Source organism: Martes martes (assembly GCF_963455335.1).
Source record: "Martes martes genome assembly, chromosome: 3".
Lineage (NCBI taxonomy): Eukaryota > Metazoa > Chordata > Mammalia > Carnivora > Mustelidae > Martes > Martes martes.
In genome coordinates this window covers 34676925-34685602 of record NC_137890.1, presented here as the reverse complement: position 1 = coordinate 34685602, position 8678 = coordinate 34676925, and the positions used below count along the sequence as shown (strand labels likewise).

The window sequence follows — 8678 nt, the reverse complement described above, 5'->3', positions numbered from 1 at the left end:
AGAGTGCTGGACAAACAGCTTTGGTTCCCCTCTAAGAGCTCTTTGAGGATCTTAGTATAACAGATTGCTGCACCCCACCAGAGAGTTTCTAAATCCGTGGACCTGGGATGCATCTAAGAATTCTCCTTTCTAAAAAGTTCTCCAGTGTTGCTGATGTTGCTGGTCAAAAAAAAAAAAAAAAAAAAAAAAAAAAAAAGAAGAAGAAGAAGAAGAAAGAAAAGAAAAGCACAGTTTGAGAACAAATGATTTAAAGAATGGATTTGGTATATACAATAATATGTTCACCATTATCAGATGGGGAATTCCCTTATCAGCGGCTAAAACAATCATGTTACTATAACATTAATGTTTCCCTGTTCTTTAAGCTATATATCACATTTAAAGGAGAATACAAAATTAGCTATAACATACCATATGCAAAAACTCTTAGGATAGGGGCACCTGGGTGGCTCAGTCGTTAAGCGTCTGCCTTCGGCTCAGGTCACGATTCCAGGGTCCTGGGATGGAGGCTCCGCATCAGCTCCCTGCTCAGCAGGAAGTCTGCTTCTCCCTCTCCCACGCCCTCTGCTTGTGTTCCTTCTCTTGTTGTGTCTCTGTCAAATAAACAAAAATCTTTAAAAAAAAAATTCTCGGGATGATAATACCTCTAAATGGCAAACCTATAGTTACATAAAATTGAGATACACATAATACCACAGTACTTACCTTAAAAGTTTTATAGGCTATGCAGGTGTATGAACATAGGCATATTTTCAGTTCAGCCCTGGATCTGTGCTCTCATGGCCATAACATGAAAATTTTTTGTAAGACCTTATGCCACCATAGAAAAGACCTCCAATTTTAATTCTGCTAATGAAACATTGAACATTTAAATATTTAAGCAACTCCTTAGAATGGCATTCACTATTTCCTTGCTACAACACAGGGTCTGAAGTCACAAGCACAGGTGGTGCTCCCGACTATAGGCAAATTTACTAGGATTTCCGGCCTAGATGGATAGATAGCTCCATAGGTACAGATGTAGGTATATAGATACACAGATAGTTGTGTTTTTTTGTTTTGTTTAGTTTTTGCTTTTTAAAGAGTTCAGACAGGGGCCAACTCCTAGCCCTAGAGCAAAGGTCGCTTTTTTCCTCTTTTGGGGAAGGAGGGGAGAAGAGTTTCCCCACGCACACCCAGCTAAGGAAGGAGTGGGTCCGCCCCCAGAGGGTGGGACTGGAAGGGCCGGACAATCATTCAGAAGGGCTCCTTGGTGTGGGATTCCTGGCCCTGGGCTGAAGGGTGACGGGTGAGAATCACTCCCCGTGGGGTGGCAGCTCCCGCTTGAACGGAGGCACGTGGAGTATCTGCTGGTGTTCACCAAAAGGAAGGGGGAGCAGGTGCCCTGAGTGAGGGAGCAGAGGACCAGGATGGCTGACCGCACGCTCACCGTCTGCCCAGGATTATAACTAGCACAAGGCCTGGCTGCTGTGACTCTTCTCCCAAGAAGGGCCAGAGAGGCCCAGAGGTATTGCTCCATTCCGCCGTTGGTTCTTTAAATATCCATCGTGAAGCGTGATTCTTCGCCACCAGCTGGCTTATCTCTTCTGGGCTGTCGCGCGGGTCGTTCTGGGTGGTTTCTGTGGGGGTTTCATCCCTGGCAGGGCTGGTGACCCTGGGAACCGTGGGCAGGTCCCGCGGAGGTGTTTTGGTCACAGGTGAGTCCAACACTCCTTCAGGAACTTCACTTCGTAGATGATCCTGGTACCTCCCGGGCCGGTACTGAAGAGCGCAATAGAGGTGGGGGTGGGGGTAGTACTGTAGCCCCCCCACAGCAGCTGTATGCTGCACTGGTCGAGGACCACCAGGCGCCTATGGGGATGGACCGGTTTGGGGTCTGGCTGCAGCTGCTGCCCCCAGACATGGTCTCCCAGCCTTAGCGCCTGCATCCAGATCATGGTCCTCTTGCCCCTCGAGATTGGATCCATATTATATAGGTCTTGAAGGGCAGAGACCTAGGATGACATTTTTGAGAGTCAAGGACATGCTGGATATCGTTCCTGCCCTCCTGTAACTAGTGGAGAGATGACAGAAGTAAAAGTCAATGTGGCAACCAATACCCATGGGCTTCTGGAGAATTTTTCCTTGTGATTTGATATGATTGTGTGTCTAGTTTTACCTAATAATTTGTGAAAGAAAATTTTGTTTGACACTCTCATACTAAAGAATATAAAAGTTCCTGTGGAAATCTCCAACACTTTCATCATGAGAGCCATGTGTAAGAGAGAGTATGGCTATAGGTCCAAGGTACAGATCCCTGAGTGATCATGTGGTAGGAGCTTCCCTGAAGACTCACACATTCAGAGCTCACTTCCCATGAGGTAGAAATAAAATACTTGTTGTTTTTAACACCAGTGTTCCAAGAGAAGCCTATCCTAACACAACGAAGGAGGGCAATACAGCGTAATGGACACTTAGATGCAAATCTGGTTGGTGTATTTTGGAGGGGAAGGGAAGAGATCAAATCCTGTTGGCAGAAAAAGAATGTCAGAAACAAAAGGTTTCTTGTGATTTCTGACTTGTAGTGAGGCAAAAGAAAAAAAGAGTAAGCTTCATAGGGTGATGGACAGCATGGTGGATTAGGAAAGAGAGTATGTTCTGGAGACCTTAGACCTTTGGTTCCATCCTGACTAAGCTGCAAAAGCTGGAAGTTGATCTACAAGATGGAAAAACGATGACTAATTCTTTTCCAAAGCAATCTCAAGTCAGTATTGATAAAGCTGAGAAAGGTTTCTAAACTTCTTCCACTGGATTTTTTTCATATCCCATACCTATCAGATTCCACCATATAGGTATTATTTTACATATTACTATATACACATATTTATTTAATCGGTCAACCATATATTAATATATAGTGTCAATACACAATTATATATTACACTTTCATGTGTTTGAGTATGTATATGCATTTTTATTATTAATATTAATAGGAAGTGTAGAATGAGGTTAAGAACATGCATCTAAGCATCCAGAGACATTGTTCTCTTTCATATTCCATCACTAAATCACTGAGGGACAAGATAAGGCAGGTATTTCATCTCTTTGGGCTCAAATTCCTAATTCTGTAAAACACTCAGATCTTTCTGGATTACATCCTTGTCATTCCATTCTCTTACTCTGCTTTTGTAAGGATGATGGCACAGGCTATTTTCCCCCCCTCTGGAACCTTACTGTCACTTCTCTTCTTAAGACAATGGCAGAGGTTTAAGGTAAAAACAATAATGTGTTTCTTTTATGTTGTCCATAAGACAATAGAATCTCATCATTTTCCCTGCTGGCGGAGAATAAAATGATAATGAACAGATAGCAGAATGATATGATGAGTATGCTCTATTAGAATTTTCATGATCTCCTGCTTGTCTATCTTTCTAACCATTTACTATTTTACAAAAAGGCTACTCATTGCTTTCTATTTATCGATGACTTGTGTTTGTAACTTTAAATGTGCTGTTTTATTTCCTGTTACAATAAAGTAATGAGTGAGATATTATCTTATTATCCCAAATGAGAAAATTGATACCTGTGGTTTTGGAAATAATAAAAGATTAAAGAATCTTTCATAAGAGGAACAATTTATCTGGGTTACCACAGGCTTTTGTTAATTTCTTGTTTTTAGCAAACTAGCAACCAACCATGCACAATTTCAAGGAAGGGGGAAACTTCCTAATCTTTGAGCAATTATTTCTCCCTCATTGGACACGTGACAGTGAGACCTCGGCTTTTTTTTTTTTTTTTTCTTACTGAGGAAGTAACCAAGCCTTGATGAGTCAGAGTCTGGAATATAACCCTATCATGTTGCAAATGATAAAATTTCATTTTTTTATGGCTGAGTAATAGTCAGTATAAAAATGACATCTTCTTTATCCATTCACGTTTTGATGAGTACTTAGGTAGCTTCCATGTCTTGGCTACTAGAAATAATGCTGCAGTAAACATAGGGGTGCACATATTGATTTGGTGTTTTTGTTTCGGTGTTTTTGTTTTCTTTGAATAAATACCCAGAAGTGAAATTGCTGGATCATATGATAATTCTATTTTTAATTCTTTGAGGAAACTCCATACTGTTTTTTCATAATGGCTGCACAAATTTACATTCTTACCAACAGTGTTCAAGAGTTCCTTTTTCTCTACATCCTTGCCAACAATTGTTATTTCTTGTCTTTTTGATGATAGCCAATCTGACAGGTGTGAGGTGATATCTCATTGTGATTTGATTTACATTTCCCTGATGATTAGTGATGTTGAGCATCTTTTCATGTGTCTGTTGGCCATCTGTATATCTTCTTTGGGAAAATGTGTACTCGAGTCCCCTTCCCATTTTTTAATCTGGTTTTTTTTTTATATTAAATTGTGTAAGTTCTTTATATATCTTGGATATTAGCCCTTTATCAGAAGTATGATTTACAAATATCTTCTCACATCCAGTAGGTCGCCTTTCTGATTTGTTGATGGTTTCCTTCGCTGTGCTAAAGCTTTAGTTTGATGTAATTCCACTTGTTTATTTTAATTTTTGTTGACCTTGTCTGAGGAGAGAGGTCCAAAAAAGTATTGCTAAGGCCAATGTCAAAGAACTTACTGCCTGTATTTTCTTTTAGGAGTTTTATGGTTTCAGGACTTGCATTTAAGTCTAATCCATTTTGAATTTATTTTTGTGTAAGGTATAAAATGGAGGTGCAGTTTCATTCCTTTGCATGTGGCTGTCCAGTTTTCCCAACACCATTTATTGAAAAGACTTTATTTTCCCTGTATTACTGTATTGCTTCCTTTGTCATAGATCAATTAACCACATATGTGTGGGTTTATTTCTGGAATTACTATTTTATTTCACTGATCTTGTTTCTGTTTTTGTGCAAATACCATGCTGTTATGATTACTATAGCTTTGTACTGTAGTTTGAAATCTGGTAGTGTGATAACTCCAACTTTGTTTTTTCTAAGATTGCTTTGGATATTCAGGGGTTTTTTTTTGGTTCCATAGAAGTTTTAGGATTCTTTGTTTTAGTTCTGTAAAAAAGGCCATTGGTTTTGATGAAGATTACATTGAATTTGTAAATTGATTGGGGTGGCATGGACATTTTAATAATATTTAATTTTTCAGCCCATGAACATGGTCTATCTTTCCATTTATTTGTCATCTTCAATTTCTTTTATCAGTGTCTTATAGTTTTCAGAGTTTAGATCTTTCACCTTCTCAGTGAAATTCATTCCTAGGTATTTTATTCTTTTTGTTGCAACTGTAGATGAGATTGTTTTCTTTTCTTTTTTTCTTCTAAGATTTATTTATTTATTTGAGAGAGAGAGAGAGAGAGAGCACACACAGTGCACACAGAGAGTACACACACAGTGCACACTTTGTTGAGGTACATTCTTTCTACTCCCACTTTGTTGAGTTTTTATCACAAAAGATGTTAAATTTTATCAAAAGATTTTTCTGCATTTATTGAGTTGATCATGTGATTTTCAACTTTTGTTTTGTTAATGTAGTGTATCACATTGATTGATTTGTGGATCTTGAACCATCCTTACATCCTTGGATAAATCCCATGTGATCATGGCATATGATCCTTTTACTGTATTGTTAATTTGGTTTGCTAATGTTTTGTTGAGGATTTTTACATCTATATTTAATAAGAATATTAAGCTGCAATTTCCTTTTGTTATAGTATCTTTGTCTGGTTTTGGTATCAGACTAATGCTGGTCTCATAAAATGAATTTGGAAGTATTCTTTTATCTTCGTTTTTTTTGGAGTGACTCAGGAAGGATGGATACTAACTCTTTTTGAAATGTTTGGTAGAATTCACCTGTGAAGTTCTCTTAATCTGAAATGTTTGTTTTTAAGAAGTTTTAAAATTATTGATTCAATTATGTTACTTGTAATCAGTCTATTCAGATGTTCTATTGCTTCATGATGCAGTGTTGGAAGGTCGTATGTTTATAGGAATGTATCCATTTATTTTAGATTTTCCAATTTGTTGGCATATACTTGTTCTTAGTAGTCCGTATGATCCTTTGTATTTCTGTAGCTTCAGTTGTAACATCTTGTTCATTTCTGATTTTCTTTCTTTGGTCCCTCTCTCTTTTTTTTTTTTATTTCTTTTATGAGTCCTGCTGGAGTTTATTGATTTTCTTTATCATTTATATCATATTTATCCCTTCAATCATATATAAGTTTCTTTAAGTTTGAGGATTTCCAAGATCTAAAACTCATATTCCTTAATTATCATTATTTTTAATATGTCTTCTGTATTCTGTTACAAAAGAGAATAATAAAAACTCTGTCAAATTTTGATTATGCATTTCAAAGTTTAATGTATTTATAATGATCAACTCTTTGTTAAAAAATATCATTCTATATAAAATATTTATTACTTATTCTAAAGACATTTGCATTTATATTATAATAATGGCAAGAATAAAGAGCTTTTGCAAAAGAAATGTTTCATATGAAACTTTTTAAGTAATGTTTAAAATATGTAAAACGTGAGTTTATAAATCAGACTGGTTAACAAAACAATGGACACAGTACTGACTGCAAAGGAAATCTCATTCTAAACAATGCAGCCAGCCTAAAAAAAGACACATGAAAAGAAAGAAATTACTGAAGCTATTAGACATATGACACACCCAGCTGGGAGTCCAGCTGCTCAAGGAAGCTGGTGGTTCTTGATCTTTGGGAATTCTTAATTAGAATATAAGTTAGAAATATCATAGAAAACATAAAAGGAAAAGAAATTTAATATTAGTCTCAGCTCTTGTTTTGTCTCTTTAAATGTTAGCAAAGACAGAGTTATAGGAGCTGGCTAAGTAAGCAATAAATAATTTTTATAACTACTGACTTTTGATACCAATTATACTTTATCAAAGGTTCCAATATTCCATCACATATTTATCCCTACTTTCAGAATAGGCATGCTTACCAATAGCTTGTGAATTGTAGGCTGCATTTTAAAGCTGCTGTATATGAATCAAACAGCATGCACTTAGGGTGCATTTATATATTCCTTAAAAAGCAGATTTTTCTTCCATTTGGCGCTCACTATATACTTCTCTAAAGGTTTTTGCAATAGATGAGCCTTCATAGGATTATAAATCATAGCATGCTAGAATAAATGCTATAGAAATTGAATACATGGTACAATATTTGCACAGTGATAATCACCTATAGCCTGAGAGCATATAAATATGTGATTAATTTATATTTTTATTTTAAAGAACTCAAATAAACATGTGCCCATATATTCTGCTATTTATGGTATTTCAAATTACTTCTTTACAGGTTTATAGGACTAATGTGACCTTCCCAAGGTCTATGCTAGCAAAAGGAAAAGATCCAAAGAATTTACCCAGAAAATTAAAACGAAAACAAAACCAAAAATGTAACAACTTTTATTTTTACACAACTGCCAAGATATTTGAGGTAAATCTTGTTTAGGTTTAAATTCAAGTGGATTATTATCTTTATTCTCTATTTCACTGCTAGTGAACCTTATTTTCAAGGTTGATCAGTATGCAAGACAATGTATTCTCTGATTGATCAGTATGCAGGGTTGGATTACTCCAGAGAACATTTGGGCATTTTCACTATGTCCTGTGGATTAACCTGCAGAGTGTGCATTTTGGAGGGCAGGTACTGAGGGAGGAAACAAAAATGACTTAATGGTCTGGCACAGTGGACGTTTGATCAACTCCCTGAGTGGAGGTGGAACCATCTTTACAAAATCACTCGCCATATGACAATAATCCTAAACTCTTTGGAAAATAAATGTGGCTCATTGTCAGGTGAGAGCAATAAAACTGATTAAACAAAAAGTAGTGGCATTCATTTTTTTTTTTTTTTTGGTTTGTTTGTTTTTGAATTGTAGACCATACTGACATTTATTTAGATCTATTGACTTTCTAGTGGTAGTAGCTGTTCCATGTTTGTGTGATATTTTTAGGAGTGGAAATATGTGGGTACCTACTGCACGATATTCTATGACAATGATTTTAGACTTTCTGTTGTATGTAGTGGGATTCTTCAAGAGAATTCTGTCTTTGTGCTGCCTGCTGCTGGTTTTCCTCTTATTGTATGAGAAGGTGCTGGAGGTTTTCAGTGGTAAATCTGGAGCTTTTCCAGTCATGGTTTTTAAAAATCCTCCACTGGGAAAGGAAGGATTGAAGACAGGAAATTCTTTCTTGAGAAATCCAGTGGCGCTTCCAGAAATTAAGTGAAAGTTAAGCAGTCTACATTCTAGGTGTAATCTTATTTAAGGATCTTTGAATAATACTTGAATTTTCACTTCTTCTTTTAATTAGCTTAAATCTTTGAAACCGAATAACCTGAAGGAAATAAACGAATTGGAGCAGGGGGAATGAACTGTGACATGCTAATATAAAAAAGGCACCTGTGAAATCTTATAAAAAATGAATGGGTTTCAGAGCACTGTATGCAAGAAATCTAGAGAGACGTAAAGAAGTCAATATTAAGTTTTCTTAAATTGACACTGTGAAACAAGTGCACAAAATAGAAAACTCTTTGACATCAAATATTGATTTGATTGAAACATAATCAATAATTTTTCCTTATTTCTGTTATGATTGGAGAAGGATGTAGGATAAATATACTTCTTTTGCAAAGCCACCCATAATGAGCCTCC

At 36.4% G+C, this 8678-nt stretch overlaps 1 pseudogene across 1 annotated transcript; it reads right to left on the bottom strand.

Moving 5' to 3' along the window:
• Window positions 1–1534: 1534 nt before the first annotated feature.
• LOC308340037 (eukaryotic translation initiation factor 4E-binding protein 1-like) lies at window positions 1535–1903 on the bottom strand (annotated as a pseudogene). The gene has a single exon. The product of its transcript is annotated as a eukaryotic translation initiation factor 4E-binding protein 1-like (transcript).
• Window positions 1904–8678: the final 6775 nt, after the last annotated feature.